Source organism: Ambystoma mexicanum, chromosome 1p (genome assembly GCF_040938575.1).
Source record: "Ambystoma mexicanum isolate Mex_15411 chromosome 1p, UKY_AmexF1_1, whole genome shotgun sequence".
Taxonomy (NCBI): Eukaryota; Metazoa; Chordata; class Amphibia; order Caudata; family Ambystomatidae; genus Ambystoma; species Ambystoma mexicanum.
The window spans coordinates 689723916-689747296 of record NC_090921.1 but is presented as its reverse complement, the minus strand read 5'-3'; the positions used below and the strand labels follow the sequence as shown (position 1 = coordinate 689747296).

The 23381-nt window shown below is 46.6% G+C and overlaps 1 long non-coding RNA gene across 4 annotated transcripts in view; it reads left to right on the top strand.

The window, feature by feature from the left end:
• Nucleotides 1-23381, top strand: part of LOC138579522 (uncharacterized) — a 70248-nt gene that overhangs the window by 31960 nt on the left and 14907 nt on the right. For 3 of the 4 annotated variants that reach the window (XR_011304046.1, XR_011304049.1, XR_011304042.1), the window contains 2 exons: nt 15977-16041; nt 16132-16248. This is a non-coding gene — a long non-coding RNA (uncharacterized lncRNA). Of the gene's footprint in view, nt 1-15193; nt 16042-16131; nt 16249-23381 lie in introns of those variants that run through there. The other variant, XR_011304038.1, reaches the window with a different exon arrangement.

Genomic DNA, 23381 nt, shown 5'->3' with positions numbered 1-23381 from the left:
CACTTCTTTATAATCACTAAGGAGTTGACATGAAATGGATAAGGTAGCACACTGGTAAATAGGGACAGAAGAATAATGTGGTAGAGAATGCTTTATAGGGTTCAAGGAAATGCAAGGTTGAATGAATGAAATGCAGTATAGAAAATAAACTGATATGGTTTCACAAAAGACAAGGTAATCACTTTCCCTTTATGGCAATTCACCCCGCCTATACAATGTAAGGAGATGGAAGGAAGAGCACACGGTTCAGGTATACAATCACAGTGTAATACAGAGTTCCAGTTTCCCAGCAAGCTTGGAGGAGAATAGATATGAGTTTTACACAGGCTCAAAATGCTTTAAAATGTGATAGCAATATATTGGAAAATGTGCTAAAATGATTTTAATTCCCTCTGGAGGTTCAGGTTGAGGATTAGTTGGTTTAAATAAGTTCAGGCTTACTTTAGCAATGTTCTAGGAATGATTAGCAGGTTAAACGAATTTTTGGCAAATGAAAGCAAGGAAGCTGCTGTTTTCACACGTGGAGAAATTTGCAAATCGCGGCAAATTCACGAGTGCGTTTTTCGCGATTGCGGCAAAAGTTTAGGGAGTAGGAATGCGGTTCTAGGTTCGTTGAAAAGCCAAGATTCCCAGCTTTCAGAGGAAAGTTACTGCAAGTCTCTAAGACAAACAAACGGTCACGGAGATATGAGTGATATGGTAAAGGTCGTTTTTCAGATTTGAAATTTTAAAAGTTCAAAGTGACAAGTTACAGCTTGCAACTAGAAAATGACAGGTGACAGCTTTGCAAATGACAGGTGACAGTTAGGAGACAGTTCTGGTTAGATTAAAATAGATTGAATTATATTATTTTAACTAAGAGATTGGTTCTGCACAGTTCTGCTAGGTACTCACAATATATTTTTGAAATAAATGGGCCCCGCCACGGATCTGGTCAGGTTTTCTTTACTCGCCACGGACGGTCTCTGCGCACAGCGTCTGGGTCAGCTCTCTGGTTCTGCGAACAGCGGTCTGGGTCAGCTCTGCTCTGCCTCTGGTTCTGGATACTGCTCTGCTTTCTCTGGGTACAGCACTGCTTCTGGATCTTTCTGCACAGCTTTCTCTGGATACAGCACTGCTTCTGGATCTTTCTGAACAGCTTTCTCTGGACCCAGCGCTGATCTGCACGGCTCCTGGATGCTGCTATCGCTGTTAGGTTTGCTGGATGCTGAGGCCCGCTGAGAAGAGTTCTCAGTTTGTGGGTTTAGGCCCTTGCTTTGAGTTCTGAATCAAGTTCTTTGGAGTTTTAAAGTCTAAGTGTTGAATCTGGTATCTTCTGGATGTTGTGTGGTCCGGCAGAGCGCGTTGCAGCAAATGGAATTGAATGTCCCTATCTGTCCTGACTGTCTGCTTTTATGTGTTTTGAAAGTGGGTGTGTGTGCAGCATCACTAGCCAGCCCCTCTCTCAACTGCCCATTGGCCCAATTCTCCCCTCTCCCATGATTGGGGAAGGAACTGTGAGTCAGAGTGATGCTGTAGGTTTTATGGGTCAGAGGATCCTCCCCTGGTCAGTTTGCCCACAAAATCTATATTTGATCAAAATGCACACTTCATAGATACACAGTGGTTTGAAATTACATGCACCCATCATGCATTTACTGATGGTAGCCCCTGTTCAAACTCTGCTCTTCCTGGGGGCTTGCATTCAGAAATGGCAATATTTTGTGCTTTTTAGTGGTTTTGCAACATCAGATTTTTCTCCAGATTTGTACACATGTACACGGCCTGTCCATACATACTCCAGTAAATTAACATGTCTATAGCTTAAACACAGAGTCTGTAGTATACATAAATAGCGGGGTTTTGCCCCAGAACATCACACAAATTGGAGTTTGGGCTTGAATTGAAGGTACATTTTTTAAATTAAGGCTCTCAAAGTTATACATTTCTGTCACTTGATTACAAAGAGTTATCAGTGTTTCTGTAAAATATATATTTTGCTTTCAAATCAGTTCTCAGAGTGTTGGAGTCCGCCTCCAAGACTTGGGTGGGTCAGTCACATGTGTCTTCTGGCAGGCAGGCCTTTGTTGACAGGAAACAGTCAAAATCAACATATCCTATTCAATTGCAAGAGCCTATTGTGTGGTCTCCAGGAGGCTCCCAGCCAGTCTGCCTTCTATCAATCAAGAGGTCATGTGAGTTTCTAACTCCTGGTGTGAATCTCAGGAGGTGAGAGGGTTTCCCAGGCTTCAGGCCTCTGGGAACAGCAGGTGGCTAATTTTTAATTAAAATGCAGCCTTTGAAGTCAGCTGAGTCAAATCCCTTTGTCAGCAACTGCACTCAGTTCTCCTGTCAGAGTTTAGACCGCTAGCGCCGCCTTGAGGATTTTGTTGGTACTGCATGCAATTTTGGGATCTTTCTTGGATTAATGCATTCCAAACAGGAATGGTTCTTACATGGTAGTAAATAATCCTTGCTTAACATTGTTTTGATGGGGCTCCTTACAGTAAGATGGTTATGTGGAACCCCACAAAAGGGTTGAATCTTTAAAGTGGTCCGATGAGCCACGATTTCAGCAACTTTTTGACATCAGTAACAGTGGATTTTGTTAACAAAGATCTTTCTTTACACTGGTGGGTGGCAAGTTAGGTAACCATTTTGGTGTGCGCACAAACTGCGTGGTTCTCCTGGATTCTGGCGCACTTGTGGGCTTTTTGGCCATCTTGGATTTTCTAAGCCCACAGCACCAAATGTTGCAGCATGATAGCTCAAACGTGGGTCAGGACACCCAACAGATCCCCCCACGTGACTGCCCTTTGAATTTGAGTCGATGGGGAGTCGGGTGCACAAGGGTCTTGACCCACGCACTGGTCTGTCCGCATAATCTTCTTCCAATTCTGCAAATGGCACAGTTCAGCATCTTTTCCTCCATCCAGTACTGATCGATCTGTTCTCCTCGCCGGTCCTGATGGGAATATTGGGCGGTACCCTGGGCCCCCCCGCGTCTCTGCTCCCGGTCTCCGGATCGTCCTCCTTGGCCAGTCTCGAGGTTTTCTTTCTCCTAGGATGACAAAGGAAGAGCGGCAATACCTATTCATAGACATTTTTCCCCCACCATTGATATAGTGGGGTGGCATATAAATTTATAGTCAAAACATATGGACATGCACATTTATTTTTGCATTCAAAAACGAAAACACCCACATTGAGAAACTCAGAATTTGATAGGTGATATGTAGGATATTTTAAGTTAGAACTGAATTAATCTGAGACAGTACCCTCTAGGATTCCAGAGGATTCTTCCAGTTGTTGCAGAGTGTGCCTGGGATGGCAACACTTCAACTGGTTAATGTGGACCCACTTGTCTTCCCCCTCTGCCAAACCGCCTTTGGGGATGCGGATCTTGTAGGCCACAGGGGAGATTTTGTCTATAATCTCAAAGGGTCCCTTCCATGTAGGCAAAAATTTTCGCTGTTTGGCCTGGTTCCTTTGGAAATTGTATAGATAGACCCGGTCCCCCACCTGATATTCCTTCCTGGAAGTTTTCAGGTCATAGTGGGTCTTCATACTCTCAGCTGATCTTTCTAGATTCCGCTGAGCATAGGCAAAAGCATGCTGAAGGTGTTTCCTTAAATTCTCCACATACTCATGAGTTGTGGAGGCATTTATCAACGTTTGCTCTTGGGTTCTGTAGAGCAAATGCTGAGGAAGCACCATCTTGCGTCCAGTCATCAACTCAAATGGTGACATTTTGGTTGCAGATGAAGGGGTAGATCTGATGGCCATTAGGACCAGAGGTAATCGGATATACAACTTGGCCCACAATCTGCCACAAACTTTTTTAAGATGCTCACAATGGTTCGGTTATATCTCTCTACTGCCCCAGAAGAAGCTGGCCGGTAAGCAATATGCAACTTCCTTTTGACCCCCAGTATCTCCCACATCTTTGTCATCACTTCACTGGTGAACGGGAAAATATGTGGTTAATCATCAAGGCAGCTGCCGTTTCTGCCTTGCAGTTTGGGGCTGGGAGACATTCCACCCACTTGGTAAACAAGCATGTCACAGTCAACATGTACTTATTCCCCCTAGCAGAGCGAATCACGGGGCCTACAAAGTCGATTTGCAAATCTGACCATGGCAGTGTCATCCCCCTCTTTTGGAGGGGTGCACGGTGCGTGAGGGATGATGGCTGAAATTGTGCACACACAAGACACCCCTTCAAGTATTGGTCAAGGTCCTGCCCCATGTGTGGCCAGTATGCAACCTCTCTTAAGATTTCCAGTGTTGTGTAAAACCCCCTATGACCGGCGGTGGCCGCATCATGGGCGTGACTTAACATCAGGCTTCGGAATGAGGTAGGAACCACCCACTGATCGTGGCCAGCTTTGGATTTCCTTACCAGCAAACCGTCTTGGATTCGGAACATTTTTGGACATTTCATCAACGCTCTTAGGTCCTCTTTCCCAATGTAATCGGTATCCGTCAGGGGAAAGTTCTCAGGGTCCTCAAGGTGTTGGTAAAACTTACCAATAATTGGATCCCCCTTCTGAGCTGTAATCAAATCAGCATCAGGGGTCTCCTTACTCCATTGTGCAATTGAAAGATCATTGTGAGCATTTGTCTGGGACCTAGTGATAGCAGTGACCTGGATTTCCCCCAACAGGGACTCTATTTCTATTAGATCCCCTTGGATGGCCCCGGTTTTGGCCAGCTGATCAGCTAAGTCATTCCCAGTTTTGTCTGTTCCCTCTACTTTGGAATGACCCTTGATCTTTTTCCAATAGATGGTCATCTCATTCGAGGTGACCAGATCGTCAATGTTTTGGATCAACTTCCCATGTTTCAAGGGTTTGTTGTTAGCACATAACATGCCTCTGGCTTTCCAATTAACCAAGTGCTCCACGAACCCGTTCCGTACATAATCCGAATCTGTGATTATGACCAGTTTGTGGAGTTGATGCTGGACAGCAGTGAGGATGGCCTGATGCACAGCCATCAATTCTGCCACCTGACTACTTCGGGGACCAATTTTGTATCCAGCGGAGGGTTCTGGGAACTCCTTCACCCATGCATTCCCTACGCCGGCCACCAGTTCTTTCCCCCCGTTGTTGTCAACATGGTAAGAGCATCCATCCACATAGACAGTGGGCATTCCCTCACACTTGTCCTCTTCAAAGACTTTGTGGGGGGAATTAAGGTATGCCTCCATGTTGTCCTTTATTTTTAGACTTTCGTCCTCGAGACAGTTTTCTCTGGCACAATCATGCAAGTCAGCCAGACCTTGCGCGAGGGGACTCTTCTTGTTTTGGCCATATCTGACCTCCACAGGAAAGCCTTGCATTGACAGAATCCAGGAAGTAATTCGGGAATTACTCACATTTCCGGCCCGGATTTTATCACTTTGGAGATATTGCAGAGGCTGGTGTGGAGTCTCCACTATGATGTGTTCCCCCTGGATAAACGGGCGGTAATTCTTCAATGCCCACACCGTTGCCAGGAGTGCCTTCTCACAATCGTTGAATTTTTCCTCCACAGAGGATAAAGTTGTGCTCGCATAGGAGATTACTTTATTGACCTTGTCATGCTTTTGGTATAATACTTCTGTCAAGCACGTATTAGAGAACCCCGTCTCCAGGAAGAACTCCTTGTTTCTGACAGGGTAAGCTAGGCAAGGCGCTTGTGAGAGGCTTCTTTTGAGTTGTTTTACTGCCTCGGCTTGTTCTGGACCCCATTCCCACTTGACCCCCCCCTTCAGGAGATGAATCAGGGGTCTGGTGATCTCTGCGTAGCCCTCAATGAACTTTCTGCTGTAATTAGTCAGTCCAAGGAGGCTCCTTAGTTCCCGCAGAGTTGTGGGGTCTTTCAGTTTCTGAAGTGCTTCCACTTTCTTTTCCTGGGGACAGAGACCCTGAGGAGTAATCTCATGCCCCAAGAAATTAACACGGGTTCTACACCACTGTGCTTTCTGAAAGGAAAGTTTTGCTCTGGCGGCCCTCAACTGGGTCAGAACATAACGGATCTCCGCTATGTGTTCCTCCACAGGTGAACTTTTGATGAGGACATCATCTACATAAGCCAGGTTACCCCTCGCACCCAGGTCGGGCATGGCCTTATGTAGGAAAATGTTGAATTCATTGCCGGAGTTGAGGTATCCAAAGGGAGTCCGGGTCCATGTGTATTGCTGCCCCCAAAGGTAAAAGCCAGCTTGTATTGGTCCTCCCTACTGACAGGCACAGTCCAGTATCCATTGGTCAGGTCTATTGCAGTGAATACCTGTGACCCCTGGATCTGGGCCAGCCCTTGGTCAATGTAGGGCAGAGGCCATCGGGAAGTATGGACCCGTTTGTTGAGCTCCCTGAGGTCGGCGCAGAGTCTCCAATGGCCGTTTGGCTTCAATATTCCCAGCACCGGATTATTGAAGGTGCTGTGGACTGGACGGATTATTCCCCGGGACTCAAGGTTCTTAATTATTTCAGTAAGGGACTCCATTGATGCGAGAGGCAAGCGATATTGCTTCACAAACACAGGAGTCATGCCAGGGTCCGTGGGGATTGTTGTTGTGTGGATGTCAGTGCGACCACAGTCATATGAGTCTACCGCAAAGAGATCTTGGAAATCCAAGAAAACTTGTTTCAACTTTTGCTTTTGTTCCAGAGTCACACAGGCATCAGCTAGGTTGACTCTCTCTTCCACCATCTGCCGGAAGCCTGGAAAGACTTCTGGTTTGGCTATCTCTGCGGCCTCCTCCAGCTGGGTGGAGAAGTCCCTGGTCAGAGTGCTGATTTGGACCGGAGGCTTCAGGTGGGAAAGGCAGCCCTCATGGACCTGGAAAATCACCTCATCCCTCCTGAAGTCACAAGTCACATCTTCCTTACCATAAGGGCAAGAAGTGTACACCAGGAAGTTCCCCCCATGCCGGGTAAAAATCCTGTCTGGTGTCGTATTGTCATCACTGTCACTGTCAAAGCAGTCCTTGGGGATTGGCCCTAACAGTTCATTACCTAAATCAATGGAAAAATGTCGGTCATCAACCGCCATTCCAATAATGGTGCCTGCGGCTAGAGTAATACTCTTCAAGTCGCTGTTATCCACCTCTATTAGAATGGTGTCATGTTCTATGTTGACTAATGGAGTTGGGTTTACCCCCAACCCTTGCTGTTGGAGAGAAGCGTTTAGATGTATGTAAGCATCAGGGTTTTGCAAATATTGTCCTCTTTTAACTTTCACTTCCAGGGAGAATTGTCGGGTCCTTTCTGGGATGGTGACTTCCTCTTTGATCTGAATTTCAACTGCATAAGGTAGCAATTGAGCTGACCTAAATGCTTTTTTTGGATCATCAAAGCCCATGGGATTATCAGCTAATCGGGACCAAGCTTTGAAGTTTATTAGGTCCAAACTAATGGCAAAGCGATTGAGAATGTCACTGCCTAAGTAAAAGGCGGCAGGGACGTCTCGCACGACCCAACAATTGTGGACTATGCTCTTGTTGCCAATGGAGATTTTGAGCATACACCTGCTTGGCAGGAGATGTTTGGAATTAGGTGCTTCCCGGTCCATTCCCCATTTGTCTATCAGTTTGAAGGTGGGAATGGCTGGATCTTTTGGGAGTTGGCGGAACATGGCTTCGCTGATGAAGCTCTTACCGTTGTTCACACACACTCGAGCGAGAACAGAGTCCTTCCCATAATTTAACTGGACAGGGATGAACAACTGCTCTCCAATTTGCTGAATATCAGCCAGGCTCTGAGCTGATTTCACATCTTTCTGGACTATAGGAGTGGGAGTTTCTGATTGTGGATTAGTATAGAATTTCAGCGTGTTTCCTTCCAGCGTGGAATACCACTTTAGGCTGGAAGGAAGGTTGATTTTCAGAAATAGAGAGGACCCCCCATCACCAGTCTGTTGTCCTACTGCTATTACTGTCATGTCTGGAATTTGGTTGTTCTGGAAGTGAAATTCTACTTGGTCAGATTTTTGTTCAACCATGTGGCAGGTGCCGTTTAAACTAGCATGGTTGACACTCTGTTTTAATTTTATTGGTCGGCTAGTCTAGGTCCAGAGGACTTTGTTTACGCAATCTATTAAGGGTGACAACCTCCTCAGGAGGTCATTCCCCAGTAAGCAAGGGGTGCCCTCTGGAGTCACAACTATGACCGGGTGTTTCAACTTGTGTCGCCCAATTTTAATGTCCAAATCTGCCGTCCCCTCGACGGGAATTTCCTTCCCGTCACAGTTCTGGAGTTGTCCAGGAAGTGAGGTGAGAGGAATTTGGTAATTCCCTCCCCTTCCTGCATTCAGTTCATCAAAGGCCCTTCTGGACAGAAGGGTAGCTTGAGATCCCGTGTCCACCAGCGCTAAAATTGTACCCTGCCCCTGTACTTGTACCGGGGCATAGTATCTTCCCTCCTTCTCCTCAAGGGGGCACAGATAATGCACATTTTTGGACAACTGGTGGGCTAACTTTCTGGTTTTGGACATTTCAAGAGAAGAAATTTGGGCAGACTTCTGTGGAGAGCCTTGGGAATCTGAAAGAAAAAGTTGGCAACTGGAGATCAGAGCCATTGTGGGTTCCCCTGGTTCCGGTTCTGGGCCGCCCCGCCCTTTTTGGAGGGAGTCATCAGGATGGGTTTGAACCAGGGGATTTTGATATTGTGGGTTCTGGGATGAGATGATGGGCGGCGGTAGCTCAGTCTCCATATCTCCCCAGTCTGGATTGGAATCCCTTGGGGCCCATTTTTCCTTGGGAGGAGTTCCCCCATCTCTGAAGGAGAAGATCCTTTTCCCAGGATCTTCTGAGGATCCCTCTCCCTCACATTGGAAGATCTGTATCTCCTCCTCAAACTGAGTCTGTTTGGGTCTTTTGTTTCTCCTACCCCCCCTCTGCTCCTTAGGAGGCAGACTTTCAGGGGCAAGAGATTTTGTTTCCGGTTCCTGGGTTTCCAGGGGCTGTTTACAAGTGAGGAAGGAAGCTTCCTCCCAGGCTTTACACCCCCCTTCCCTTTGTGCCTCCTCCCTGGGAACCGGTGAGTTATCGGGGTGCTGCCCCCGTCATTGTTCTGGAGCACCAGGTCCAGAGTTAGGTGCGTTCTGCGCTGGCATGCCGATCTGAGGGTTCTGTTGAGCCCTCAGTATGTGACCCAGATCCTGCGCCATGTTTTGAACCTGGCGCTCTAACTGGGAAACCCGCTCAGGCTGATACGGGGCCCTGTTTTCTCCCCTGGGCTGATCCCGGGAAGGGTAGCTATCCCTTCTTTGGTAGTACCCCTGGTTGGGAAGATTTGGATACCCCTCCACCCTTGGCCTCCCCTCTCCCGGATTCGGTTGTCTGGGCTCAGGGAATTGGGGAAAGAAGGGTGGAGGATTTTGGGGCTGGAAGTTGGGTGGATACCTGGGGAAGAAGTTCTGCCCAGGGCTTGGTGAGTTTCTGCCCTCCCGTGACAAGTTGGGAGGGAAGTTCTCTGGGTTAGATGCTGGCTGGATCCCCCCCCTTGGGCTGGAGGAGTCCACACATAACCCAGGATGGGTCTGTTTCCCTTGTAACGGGGGCTTACATAATCAGGAGAGCGAGGGACCCCATTTGTGGGGCTGCCTTCCTGGCTCCCTGTCTGTGACTGGCCCGAGGGCCTTCTGGGCCTAGCATTATTAGGTGCAGGTAGGTTTTTAGGCCCCCCCATCTCCAAATCTAAAACAGGGGTGACCTTTACCTCTGCCACCTTGGCAGCAGCAGGGGTGTTGTTGGCTTTGGGGGTTTTGGGCGCATTATTTTTATTTTCTATTGGCTTCTGCACCTCATAGATCCGGGTCGCCTGTTCAATGACCCAGTCTAAAGATCTTTTCTCGTGAAAATCCCTCACGAGCTGGGTCATTATGTATTTGGGCAAGGCATGGAAAAACGTATTAATAAATTCTCTGCTATCCGTGCGCACTCTTCTTGTGGTCTGTGCAAAAGCACGCTTTAACTCCTGCACAAACTCTTGTGGGGCCTGATCCTCCCCACATTGTAAATTGTAGGCTGCCTTGCGAGCCTCTTGAGGATTTCTATGAGTAGAACATTTTTTCAAGATGGCTGCCTTATAGGTGGACCATTTTAAATGATTTTGGTCCTCCAGCCCCGCAAAGAAACTGGAGTATTCCGGGGAGAAGGTCCACTTTACATATCGAATACAGCTTTGGCTGTCCTTCAAATGGAAAGTCGCCATCATTTGCACAAACAACTCTAAGTGCTCCCAAACAGAATACTTGGTGTTATTATGATAAGGCGTGATGAAGCTCCTGATTGCCTTAATCTGCTTTAAGGGGTCCTTAAGCAAGGCCCTTTTTGTCTTATTGGCCCTTTTGGTCCGGGTAACCCTGGTCCATTCATCTTCTGACTCAGAGGCACTGCTCCCAGAGGTTCCCGTCTGTTCTTCCAGGTTTTCCCGGATTCTGCGAGCCTGGGAATGGCTGGCAGAATGTGGGGACCTGGTCTCCTGTGTCCTGTACCGCTCAGAGGAGTCTTCAGATCCCTCCTTGCTGCCAGGATTTGATGGGTACCCCCCCCACTGACCTAACTGGGCAGAGGTTTTCAGGATGCCCTTAATGGGCCTACTCTCCTGGGGTTCCCCATTAAATTGCACTGTGCTTGGGTGCCCATACCCGGATGCCCGCCCCTCCATTCCTGGGTGGTACTGGCCTATGAGCCCCATGCTTCTGGCTGGATAGTAATCTGCCATCCCTGTGGCCCTGTGCTCATGTGCGCCAGGGGACATGGGGGTGGCAGAGTCCAGGGACTGAGAGAGATAAAGGCCTCTGGTACTAGGGCTCCTGGGGTTATGCTCAGGAGTTTCTCTTTCCCAGCGAACCTCATCTCTATCCGCCCCTGCTCCCTGTTGCAATGCAAGAGCCTGCGCCTTCAGTTCCTCAGTTAAGGCCTTACTAGACTCTATCAGTCTCTCCTGCATCGCTACCTGTTGTTGGAGTCTATCATTGTGCTGGCAGAGAGCCTCATTCTCTCTCTGTGCCTCCTGATTGGTCCTGGAGCACTGGGCCAGTTTTTGCTGCATGAGGGTTACCTCCTGAGCTGTGTCCCTATTGGCCTGCTCCTTTCTTGCCAGAGCATCCTCCACCTTCCTGGTGTGCTCTAACAAGTTCTGGTGTTCTTTTTGGAGGTCACCCAGTCCCTGGAGGGCCAGGTGATTTTCTTCCATTTTCCTTTTTAAGTGGCAGACTTCCTGGCCTAAGGCATCCCTTTCCTGACTAAGAGCCTGCATCTGTGCCGCCAAGTCGTCCCTTTGCCTTTGGAAGGCACCAGTTTTCTGGCGCTCCTGGTCAAACTCTGCCTGGGTATCCAGGTCTTTCAAAATCAGTTTATTGCTCTCTGCCTTCTCCCTATCTAGGTGGCTTTGCAGGGTGACTACCTGCTCAGCACATGCCCTATTGAAGTCTAACTGTTGCTCCTGCTTTTTCTGGCTCTGCAGTAGGGAGTCCAAACCTTCTTGGTACTCCTTCTGCAAGGCCAGAAATCTGGTATCCTGGTCCACCTTTTCCTGTTGCAGCACATCCATATCCTCCTTTATTTTAGTGATGTACCGTCTGCTGTCATTTTCTGACTCCTGGCTCCTGAGCAGCCTCTGCTCAGAAGAGTCCAGATCAGATTGGGCCTTCTGTAATGCTAGCAGTTGCCTACTCGCCAGATCTTGGCCTTCAGCACATTTGTCCTGCATGGCTCCCATATGTAAATATAAATATGCCGCTACCCTGGCAATCTTGTGGTGCTCATCCTTGGCCTTCGGGGCCAAATATAGTTCACTCAGGGCTACATGTAGGGGACCCTGATCTCCCCATATATCTGACCCTGTTTCAGTGACGTGTTTCGCGATTGCCTGCAACCAAACCGGTTGGTCCTGATGAGTCCACTCACCTCTCACAAATAACTTATGTAAGAAGTGCTCTCTGGCTATTTTCATATCTACCAAGGTCGTCATTCTAGAGATTGGTCTCTGTCCTGACTTACAGAAGTTTGTATTTTATTTTTGCAAAACAGACCTTTTCCTTAGAGCGTTCCTTTGAGGAGTGCTTTACAGCGTAACACAGCGTGTGATCCGACCGGATATGTGTATCTGGTCAGCTGGCACGCTGTATTAATCTGCACAAGAGATAGATCTAATCCAAACGTCCGGCACGAGCCCCCAATTTGTAAGAGGATTCAATTCAACACTACAGCTAAGTCAATGCCTAGTCTGGGATACTGAATGGAAACCCTTATTGATATATCTTTATGTCCAGTTCATGCGTTCTGGATGACTACCCCTATATAACACCCCTCTCTTGGAATCCCCCTGACCCCCACTGAGCCAAGAAGTAGTTCTGTTTTGCAAGTTAAAAGGTTTATTTGAGAATTTAAACAATATATATATATATATCACACTTTATAATAAATTAATAATTGAATATCACACTTATTCTGATATGATAAAGATTAACAACGGAGAATCTGGCACTAGCACACTTCTTTATAATCACTAAGGAGTTGACATGAAATGGATAAGGTAGCACACTGGTAAATAGGGACAGAAGAATAATGTGGTAGAGAATGCTTTATAGGGTTCAAGGAAATGCAAGGTTGAATGAATGAAATGCAGTATAGAAAATAAACTGATATGGTTTCACAAAAGACAAGGTAATCACTTTCCCTTTATGGCAATTCACCCCGCCTATACAATGTAAGGAGATGGAAGGAAGAGCACACGGTTCAGGTATACAATCACAATGTAATACAGAGTTCCAGTTTCCCAGCAAGCTTAGAAGAGAATAGATATGAGTTTTACACAGGCTCAAAATGCTTTAAAATGTGATAGCAATATATTGGAAAATGTGCTAAAATGATTTTAATTCCCTCCTGAGGTTCAGGTTGAGGATTAGTTGGTTTAAATAAGTTCAGGCTTACTTTAGCAATGTTCTAGGAATGATTGGCAGGTTAAACACATTTTTGGCAAATGAAAGCAAGGAAGCTGCTGTTTTCACACGTGGAGAAATTTGCAAATCGCGGCAAATTCGCGAGTGCGTTCTTCGCGATTGCGGCAAAAATATAGGGAGTAGGAATGCGGTTCTAGGTTCGTTGAAAAGCCAAGATTCCCAGCTTTCAAAGGAAAGTTACAAGTCTCTAAGACAAACGGTCACGGAGATATGAGCGATATGGTAAAGGTCGTTTTTCAGATTTGAAATTTTAAAAGTTCAAAGTGACAAGTTACAGCTTGCAACTAGAAAATGACAGGTGACAGCTTTGCAAATGACAGGTGACAGTTAGGAGACAGTTCTGGTTAGATTAAAATAGATTGAATTATATTATTTTACCTAAGAGATTGGTTCTGCACAGTTCTGCTAGGTACTCACAATAAATGGGCCTCGCCACGGATCTGGTAAGGTTTTCTTCACTCGCCACGGACGGTCTCTGCGCACAGCGTCTGGGTCAGCTCTCTGGTTCTGCGAACAGCGGTCTGGGTCAGCTCTGCTCTGCCTCTGGTTCTGGATACTGCTCTGCTTTCTCTGGGTACAGCACTGCTTCTGGATCTTTCTGCACAGCTTTCTCTGGATACAGCACTGCTTCTGGATCTTTCTGCACAGCTTTCTCTGGACCCAGCGCTGATCTGCAAGGCTCCTGGATGCTGCTATCGCTGTTAGGTTTGCTGGATGCTGAGGCCCGCTGAGAAGAGTTCTCAGTTTGTGGGTTTAGGCCCTTGCTTTGAGTTCTGAATCAAGTTCTTTGGAGTTTTAAAGTCTAAGTGTTGAATCTGGTATCTTCTGGATGTTGTGTGGTCCGGCAGAGCGCGTTGCAGCAAATGGAATTGAATGTCCCTATCTGTCCTGACTGTCTGCTTTTATGTGTTTTGAAAGTGGGTGTGTGTGCAGCATCACTAGCCAGCCCCTCTCTCAACTGCCCATTGGCCCAATTCTCCCCTTTCCCATGATTGGGGAAGGAACTGTGAGTCAGAGTGATGCTGTAGGTTTTATGGGTCAGAGGATCCTCCCCTGGTCAGTTTGCCCACAAAATCTATATTTGATCAAAATGCACACTTCATAGATACACAGTGGTTTGAAATTACATGCACCCATCATGCATTTACTGATGGTAGCCCCTGTTCAAACTCTGCTCTTCCTGGGGGCTAGCATTCAGAAATGGCAATATTTTGTGCTTTTTAGTGGTTTGCAACATCAGATTTTTCCCAAGATTTGTACACATGTACACGGCCTGTCCATACATACTCCAGTAAATTAACATGTCTCTAGCTTAAACACAGAGTCTGTAGTATACATAAATAGCGGGGTTTTGCCCCAGAACATCACACAAATTGGAGTTTGGGCTTGAATTGAAGGTACATTTTTTAAATTAAGGCTCTCAAAGTTATACATTTCTGTCATTTGATTACAAAGAGTTATCAGTGTTTCTGTAAAATATATATTTTGCTTTCAAATCAGTTCTCAGAGTGTTGGAGTCCGCCTCCAAGACTTGGGTGGGTCAGTCACATGTGTCTTCTGGCCGGCAGGCCTTTGTTGACAGGAAACAGTCAAAATCAACATATCCTATTCAATTGCAAGAGCCTATTGTGTGGTCTCCAGGAGGCTCCCAGCCAGTCTGCCTTCTATCAATCAAGAGGTCATGTGAGATTCTAACTCCTGGTGTGAATCTCTGGAGGTGAGAGGGTTTCCCAGGCTTCAGGCCTCTGGGAACAGCAGGTGGCTAATTTTTAATTAAAATGCAGCCTTTGAAGTCAGCTGAGTCAAATCCCTTTGTCAGCAACTGCACTCAGTTCTCCTGTCAGAGTTTAGACCGCTAGCGCCGCCTTTAGGATTTTGTTGGTACTGCATGCAATTTTGAGATCTTTCTTGGATTAATGCATTCCAAACAGGAATGGTTCTTACATGGTAGTAAATAATCCTTGCTTAACATTGTTTTGATGGGGCTCCTTACAGTAAGATGGTTAAAGTGGTCCGATGAGCCACGATTTCAGCAACTTTTTGACATCAGTAACAGTGGATTTTGTTAACAAAGATCTTTCTTTACACTGGTGGGTGGCAAGTTAGGTAACCATTTTGGTGTGCGCACAAACTGCGTGGTTCTCCTGGATTCTGGCGCACTTGTGGGCTTTTTGGCCATCTTGGATTTTCTAAGCCCACAGCACCAAATGTTGCAGCATGATAGCTCAAACGTGGGTCAGGACACCCAACATATTGTATATATAGCGAAATACACAAACTAGATTTATGTTACTGCCTATTTAACTGCTAGCAATCAAGTAGTGATGAAAGTGAACTGGATTGATTAGCAGTACACACTAGCATAAATATCATGATATTCAATTGGCTATTTCAAATGCAAAGATTTGGAACTACGGTTCCCAGAATTCCTATCATCCCATGACCGAGTAGAATTAGTCGCGTGACTATAATTGATATCCGTTGCGGAGCAACAGGTTCACACTAGAATCGAACGTGGGACACGGCATACAACCGTGTAGATATGGCCAGAATATTCCATCACCAAGGATTATTTAAGTACTATTTTATTTGACAGCTTTTTGATTTTTGAGTAAGTCTCACAAACATGGAATACGATTGCATATATAGCGACACACACAAACTAGATTCATGTTTCTGTAATCTAACTGCTATCAATCAAGCAGTGACGAAAGTGAAGCTGATTGACTAATAGCACACACTAGCATAAAAATCATGATATCAAATTGGCTATTTCCAATGCAAGGATTTGGAACTAGGGTTCCCAGAATTCCTATTATCACATGACCAACTAGGATTAGTCACGTGACTATATTTTGCTACCGTTGCTGAGCAACAGGCTCACACCGTTATTGAATGAGGGACACAGCAAAAACCTTTCTTGTTACCGTGCGGTTGCAGGAATTAGATCGTTACTATCAGGTAAGCGCAACAAGCATGACCATATACTTTTTATAACATACACTAGTTCCTTACTCTAATGCCGGATTTCTTTTCACAGACTGAATGCGGAGCCCGATACGGTGACTCTGAGTGCTGCTATTTCGACTCTTTAAGCACTTAATGGTGAGTACTCTCGCCATTCAATAAATCAATCAATTAGACAACCACTAATATGTATACTTATGATACACTCATTCATTTTTGCACACACAGGTGCAGGATTGAAACTAATAGGAAAGAATTATTAGTGTCACGGCTATGTTGTTAGAACTTGAAAGAAGGAAGACGACTTCCAGCAGCACTATCTATAAAGGACTAACCCATATACAGGTACTCACAACATTTAATACACTCTCTAGTAATCAAAATATAAACAATATCATTTGTTACTAATACATACACCATGTAATTTACAGGCGATCTTCACCACTATAATTGAACATTGATGACAAAAGATAACACTTTTATGATTTCACAACGAAATTGAACAGCAAGTGGTAGAACTGTGTTACCAAGAAAGACTTTGGATTGTCATAAAGACTATTACATTTATTTTGCTCCTGAAGAAGAGAGAATACATCTCTCGAAACGCGTAGAGCTCTGGACCCAATTGTTTGATTTGTCAATTGAGTGTTATTATTGTTTTTGACTTTCTGTTGACTTTCTGTTGATCTTTATAAAATTGAATTTACTTGAAAAAATTCTCTTGAGATTTGAGTGTTCGTATCAAAAACGAGGTGTATGAATTACTGAAATTTAAATTATTTTGAAAAATAGCAATATGATATGTACTAATCTTCTATTTTTGAATTGTCAAATTAGGAAACTATTGAACTAGTCATGAGATATTTTGAATTTTGATTGGAAAAATCATTTTCCTATTACTTTATGGTGTGCAGGGGACGGGAGTTCCTATTACCGATAGGAATTGTATTGTGTTCATTATGCTCCATCTCGTCCCATATGTGCTCAGCAGAGACAGCACAGTCATTACTCCTGTAACTGCTAAAACGCATTTTTGAGATGCAGGGGAATATGTGCTCAGCAGACACAATGCGGCAAGAACAGGGGTGCCAAGATAAGAAACCACAAAAGGAGTTAGAGAGAACATTGAAGAGAACACATGAGAAGCTGGCAAGGTTGAGAATGGACAGGAGGAATGGGCAGAAAGCATCTAGCAGGCTCGACAAATTGATAGCAGGGGATATATTGTTGAGGATTGACAGCATTGCAATTAGGGACATGCACATAGAGAAGGATAACTGGGGGAGGAAGACAGTGGACAGGAAGTTTGGATTGTGGGACAGTACAGTCTGAGGAAGAGATGGGAGGAGATCCAGGGAAGGAAGAATGGGACACAGTGGATGAGACAAGCGAGGTAGAAGCACCACACATGAGATCACCACGTGACAGATTATGGGGGCCCAGATTGAGAAATCTGTACGGGCGCATAACAGTGGCAAAGGGTAAATTGGCAGAGAAAAGGCAGGTAAAGAAAGTGACAGGGATGCAGTTCCCCTATTACATAAAGGACCAGGGAGGGCTCAGTATGTTCCATGGCCGCACATGGATAAAAACAACCTAATTAAAGCTTTGACGTCTCTTGCTGTGGGGCGGGGAAATGGATTTACGCATTTGAAAAACAGACTACCGATATCATCTTTGCTGTCGAGGATTTGAAAAGCCTATTTGTTGCAGTACTGAGAGACCAGGCAGATGACATATGGGTGAAGGCAGGGTGCCTTGTAGTGTGACTGGGGGATGACATTCATCATGGGGCCCATTTCAATGATATCAGGACACAAGTGTGTGTGGCCAGATGGCAGGTCTACCCCGATATCCCATATCTTCAGTCAATCATGCAACGGATGATGTGAGATGACTGACACCTTGCTCAGTACATTTTACAAACACAGGAGATGTGGAGGGCAGAAACTGGTGAACCCTGGGATCAGTCAATTCCATTCTTTTATTTTGTAGTAAAAAAGGGGCGTCCCAAGGAGGTACAAAAGGCACTTAATAAGATAGTGGGGATATAGGCTAAGGGGTGGGCAGAAATATAGTCTATAATTATACATCACTGCAGATGTTGGAGGGAAAAGGAGAAGAAAACGGCTCAGCGAGCACAAATAGAGGAAGCAAAACTGGTGCAAAAGAAATTAGTGAAGATGTCAGTGGAATGGGAGGTTGTAGAAGCCTTACAAGATGCATAGAGGAGGATTTGAGGGGATAGGTCAAAAGGGGGAAATACTGGTGTTGAACCTGCGGAAGGATGGGATATTTCTCACCGGAATATTTCTCACCCCTGACCTCTCCACTCCCCCCCCCTCTCTGCCCTCTGAACCCTCTATGGTGCTCTCTGTCTCTCCTATCTTCTCTAACTGTTTTTCTATCAACTATACTAAGTCTAGTAGGAAGAGGTTCAAGAGGGATATCCTGGTCTCCAACACAGGCCTCCCCATTGCTGATACCTACACTAATGTTTCCTCCAGACAGACCCTTACAGACATCCTTTTTGTCATTCACTCACCTCGCCTATGTACCCTCTATATGGTCTCAGTACTTTCTTCTTTTTCCTCTTCACCCATTAATGGTTGTACCCGATGGGAGGCCCTCTTGGCCCCCTTCCACTCCTCCAAGTCCATCATTAATATTTACTTAAATGGCACCGTCTTGGTCCAAGGCCCTCAGGCCAACCTCCGCCTTTTTGATAGACGCTTGCTGCGCTTTATCAACTTCCCTTATTCTCATGCTGTCCTTTCTCTCCCCTCTTTGGATCCTCTGCCTCCCTCATCCTCTGCCACCTCTATGGCTACCCCTGTTGCTTCTCCAGCCACCCTGTTGCCTCTTTCTTCTGCCACCCCTCTGACACCCACCTCCTCTTCCATGGCTACCTTGCCCTCTCCTCCTTCCTCCACTGCCCGCCCTTGGACATCTCCAACACTTCCTCAGGGCGTACCTTTCACCACTACCCCTCCACGGAAGTCTTTCAAAGGTAGCAACCTGCTCCACAGTACCACTCTCAACTCTCGCTCAGCTGTCAAACACTCCTCTGCCATCTGCCGTCTCCTGGAAGAACTCGATTTGGATGTCCTCGGTCTTACCGAGACGTGGTTCAAGGCCAGCCCTGTAACGTGCTTTGACACTCTCCTTCCTGATGGCTACAAGATCCTCTCCATGCCCAGAACCAATCATCCTGGTTGGGGTTTAGCCTTGATCTTCCTGGAGTGAATCCCTGCTTCTATCATTCCTACGCAGGACTACTCCTCTTTTGAATGCCTGGTCTGCAGGCTCTCTCTTTCTCCTGGCGGTTCTCTCACTTTGCCCACTAGCTACCGACCAGGTAGCCACCTTCCTCTCTTAGTGGGTGGATCTCTCCTCCTCCCTCGTCACCTCTACCCCTTAACTTCTTCTCCTCTGAGATCTTAACATCCACCTGGATGCTTCTTGTCCTTCTGCAGAAGTCTTTCACAACCTCTGCGACTCCCTCTGTCTCTCTATTCTTCACTCTGGCTTAATTCACTCTGCAGGGCACACATTGCATGTTCTGATCTCCTCAGACCTCCCCCTCTCCAACCCTCTCACCACTCTTCTCTGCTAGAGTGACCACTTTCTCCTTTCCTCCAATCGCTCTCTATCCCCCAGGCCAAACCGATCTCAACACTGCCACCTACCTTCTCTGTCATTCGAACCATGAAGCGTGTGTCAGTTGAAGTTTTCACCGCTACCTTCTCTCCTCCTTCTGCACCTTTGGCTGACTCACATCCTGACACAGCCCTGTCTAACCTCCATCTTTCTATCTCTGATACTCTTGATGTACTTGACCCTTTCATGATAATCCGCTTGAAGCCTAAATCCAAGTGCAAATCTTGGAACGATTCAGACCTCTTCACCTAGAAACGCAAGTGCAGGGTGGCTGAGAGGAAGTGGAAGGCTACAGGCGCACCCTCTGACAAACGGGTCTGTTGCCTGCTGCAAAGGCAGAACAGACTCTCTGTCCTCGCCAAGTAGAGAGCACACATCCAAGCCCGCATCTCTACGGCATCTAACAACTCGGCAGAACTCTTCAAAATCTGCAAGGAGCTGGCAAACCCTTCTGCAGTCTCTACCTCTCATGTTCCTTCCCAGGCCCTCTGCATAGCATTGGCTACTCATTTCATCACTAAAACTCAGGACATCCTGTCGACCCTCTCTTCCTCCTCCTTCTCCTCCTCCACGCATGGCCTGTCTGTGGCCTCCTCTCATCCTATCTTCTCTTCCTTTCCCTTATTCACCCCAGACAATGTTTCTAGACAAGTCTGATATATGAAAGTCTTGTCAAAACAGGTTCTTCCCTGTTCTTCCAAAACCATCAAGGACCACATCAACACTCTTACTCCAGCATTGGCTGATTTCTGCAATCACTCTTTTGCCACTGGAATTTTTCCCTCCCCCTGAAGCACTCCCTTGTGCACCCCCTCCTCGAGATGCCCTCAGCCGATCCTTCCTATCCGGCTAATTATCGCCCGATCTCTATCACTCCTTTCTTATTTTATTTTTAATTGTTTGCTTGTTAGGCGCTTATACAATGAGAATATACCGTTTCAAAGCGCCTACAGGGCAGGGAGGGAGGCAGGGTGGGAATGCAGTACAACACAATATTTAAGAGCATAGGAGGAAGAGACAGAGGGACAATCTCACTATGCTTTGTGAATATTCAGAACGTGCAAGTGCAGAAAGGAACAGGGAAAAAGGGGTAAGTGCTAGGGAGTCTGAGCTTGTCGGTGAGCCATGGACGAAGTGCTAGGAGTGTTGAGTGCTACACACCCTGCGCCACAGGGGATTTAAGTGTGAGTCTCCAGAGCGGAGGATGTGCAGATGCAAAGTGTTGTGGATAAGAGGAAGGTTTTAAGGAGCTTCTGGAATTTGAGAAGATCCTGCTCAAGGTGCAGGGGGAGGGGGAGGCTGTTCCAAAGCAGGGAGCCCGTACAGGAAAGTGATTGACCCCTTGGTCTCTGTTTAGCAAAATGCTTTTCACACAATGAGTTGGTGCCAGAGGAGTGAAGTGATCTAGAGGGAGAGTATTCAGTGAGATAAAGTTGAAGATAGTGTGGTCCCCAGTCCCAGGCAGCCTTCTGGATGATGCAGAGGGATTTGAATTTAAAACGTGCAGCAAATGGGAGCCAGTGAAGGCTTTTTAGTGCAGGAGAAATGCGGTCCCTGAGTTTAAGGCCAAGGATAAGTCTTGTTGCTCTATTCTGGATAAGCTGAAGGGGTCGCAGAGTGGAAGAAGGAAGATTCAGGAGGAGGCTATCACAGTAGTCAAGTCTAGAGAGAACCAGGGCTTGAGTTACATTGAGCCTCTGAGGGAAAGTGTGAAAAGGTAGAATTCATTTGAGAAGGATGAGCTGATAATTGGACTTCTTGGCAATGGCCTGAGTGTAGGGAAGGAAGCCGAGAGAGGAGTCAAAGATAACTCCAAGATTTCTGCATTCAGTTGAAGGTGCAGGGGGAGAGCCCAAGGAGGAAGGCCTGAGTGAGGGGAAGAAGGAGGGAGCAGAGGTCCCAATGGGAAGGATCTCAGTTTTACAGGTGTTGAGGCAGAGATCATTGGAGGTGCACTAGGACTGGATGGAAGATAGGCAGTCAGGGATTATAGAGAGTGCAAGATGGTCAACAGGGAGTCTGAAGAAGAGCTGTATGTTGTCTGCATAACACTAGAAGTTGGAGGAGAAAGATGAGATGAGGCGTGCAAGGAGAGCAAGGTAGATGTTAAAGAGTCAGGGGGCGAGTATAGAGCCCTGGGGGAACCCCATGTGGAGATGGAAGTAGGAGAGGAGAAGGGGCCCAGGATCACTTGGGAAGAGAGGTTAGTGAGGAAAGAGGACAACCAATCCAGTCCCCGTTCTGAGAAATCAAGTGTATCGTTGAGCCTTTGCATGAGGATGGAATGGTTAACTGTGTCAAATGCAGAGGAGAGATCGAGAAGCATAAAGACAGCTGGGGAGTTGGATCCAGACATGCAAGAAGTTCATCACGGGTGTTCAGAAGAGCAGTTTCCATGCCTCTGGATGCTCGGAATCCGGATTGATGGTCGTTGAGATCACCAAAAAGTTCAGTGTGAGAATTAAGTTGGGGCAAACTCTTGGATAAGCTGGCCATCTCCCGACTCAACCTTCAAACTGAATCTGTTGGTTGTCTCCATATGGCTTCAGAGCAGCCAGAGGCATGAAAACCGCTCTTCTGAATATCTGTGAAGACCTGCTCTCCAACCTTGACTCTAACCTTCCTTCTGTCCTCATTCTCCTTAATCTTTCTTCTGCTTTCAACCAGGCCATTCTGCTCACTCGCTGCTGTGAAAAGCTGGGTATCAAAGATCAGGCCCTGGCATGGCTGTCCTTCTTTCTCACTGACCGACCCTCTCAGGTCCAATTGGGGTCCTTACTCTATTCTATCTCTCTCTCTAACTGTGGTGTTCCCCAGGGGTCTAACCTCTCTACCTAGCTGTTCAATCAATACCTGGATTCTCTCGCCCACTGCATAGCTGCTCTGTGCTCCAACTTTCAGTGTTATACAGATGACACCCAGCTCTCTTTCAGGCTCCCCTGGCCACCTCTTCTTCTTCTCTCATTAATGACTGTCTGTCTGCAATTCAGGAGTGGTGTGCCTCTAATGATCTCTGCCTCAATGACAGTAAGACGGTGATCCTCCTCATCAGAACACCAGCTATGTCTTTTTCTCTCTGGCCACCCAGGCTGGGTCCTCTTCCTTCTCCTACCTGTGAGGCTAAGAAGCTTGGGGTCATCTTCAACTCCACCCTCTCCTTCTCTCCTCACATTTCTGATGTCTCTAAGAAGTCAAACTATCAGCGACACCTCTGCAGCGGTATTCTTCCCTTCCTCACATTCCCCCAAAAGCTCACTGTCTCCAGAGCGCTGGTCCTATCAAGGCTGCACTACTACAACAGCCTCTTTCTAAAACTTCCTGCCTCTACTCTCCGTCCTCTACAACTTATCCAGAACAGGACTGAGAGACTTGTCCTTGGCCTCAAGCCCAGGGATGGATCTATCTCTCCAGCTCTGAAATCTCTTAATTGGCTCCCAGTGGCGGTAAGGATCAAGTTCAAGACCCTCTGCATTGTCCACAAGGTTTTCTGGGGCCTGGATATGCACAACCTCCAACTCTCTACTCCTAAGTATTTCCCTTCTCGAGCTCTCTGCTCAGATCTCTTTCTTCGGCTGGGGCCTCCCCCTGGAACGGCCTCCCTGCCTCTCAAACTTGAGCAGTACCATATTTGGTTCAGGAAGCAACTCAAGACATTCCTCTTTGCCTCCACTTTCTCTCTTTCTCTCTCCTCCGAGACCCATCTGTTCCTCGAACTGGTCACCTGGCCACCCTCTGAATTTGGGCCCAGGTCCCTGCCTGTCCAGATGCACCTCGCACTGCCTCTTCACTCCTCCAGCACATGTGGTCTGTATCTGTAA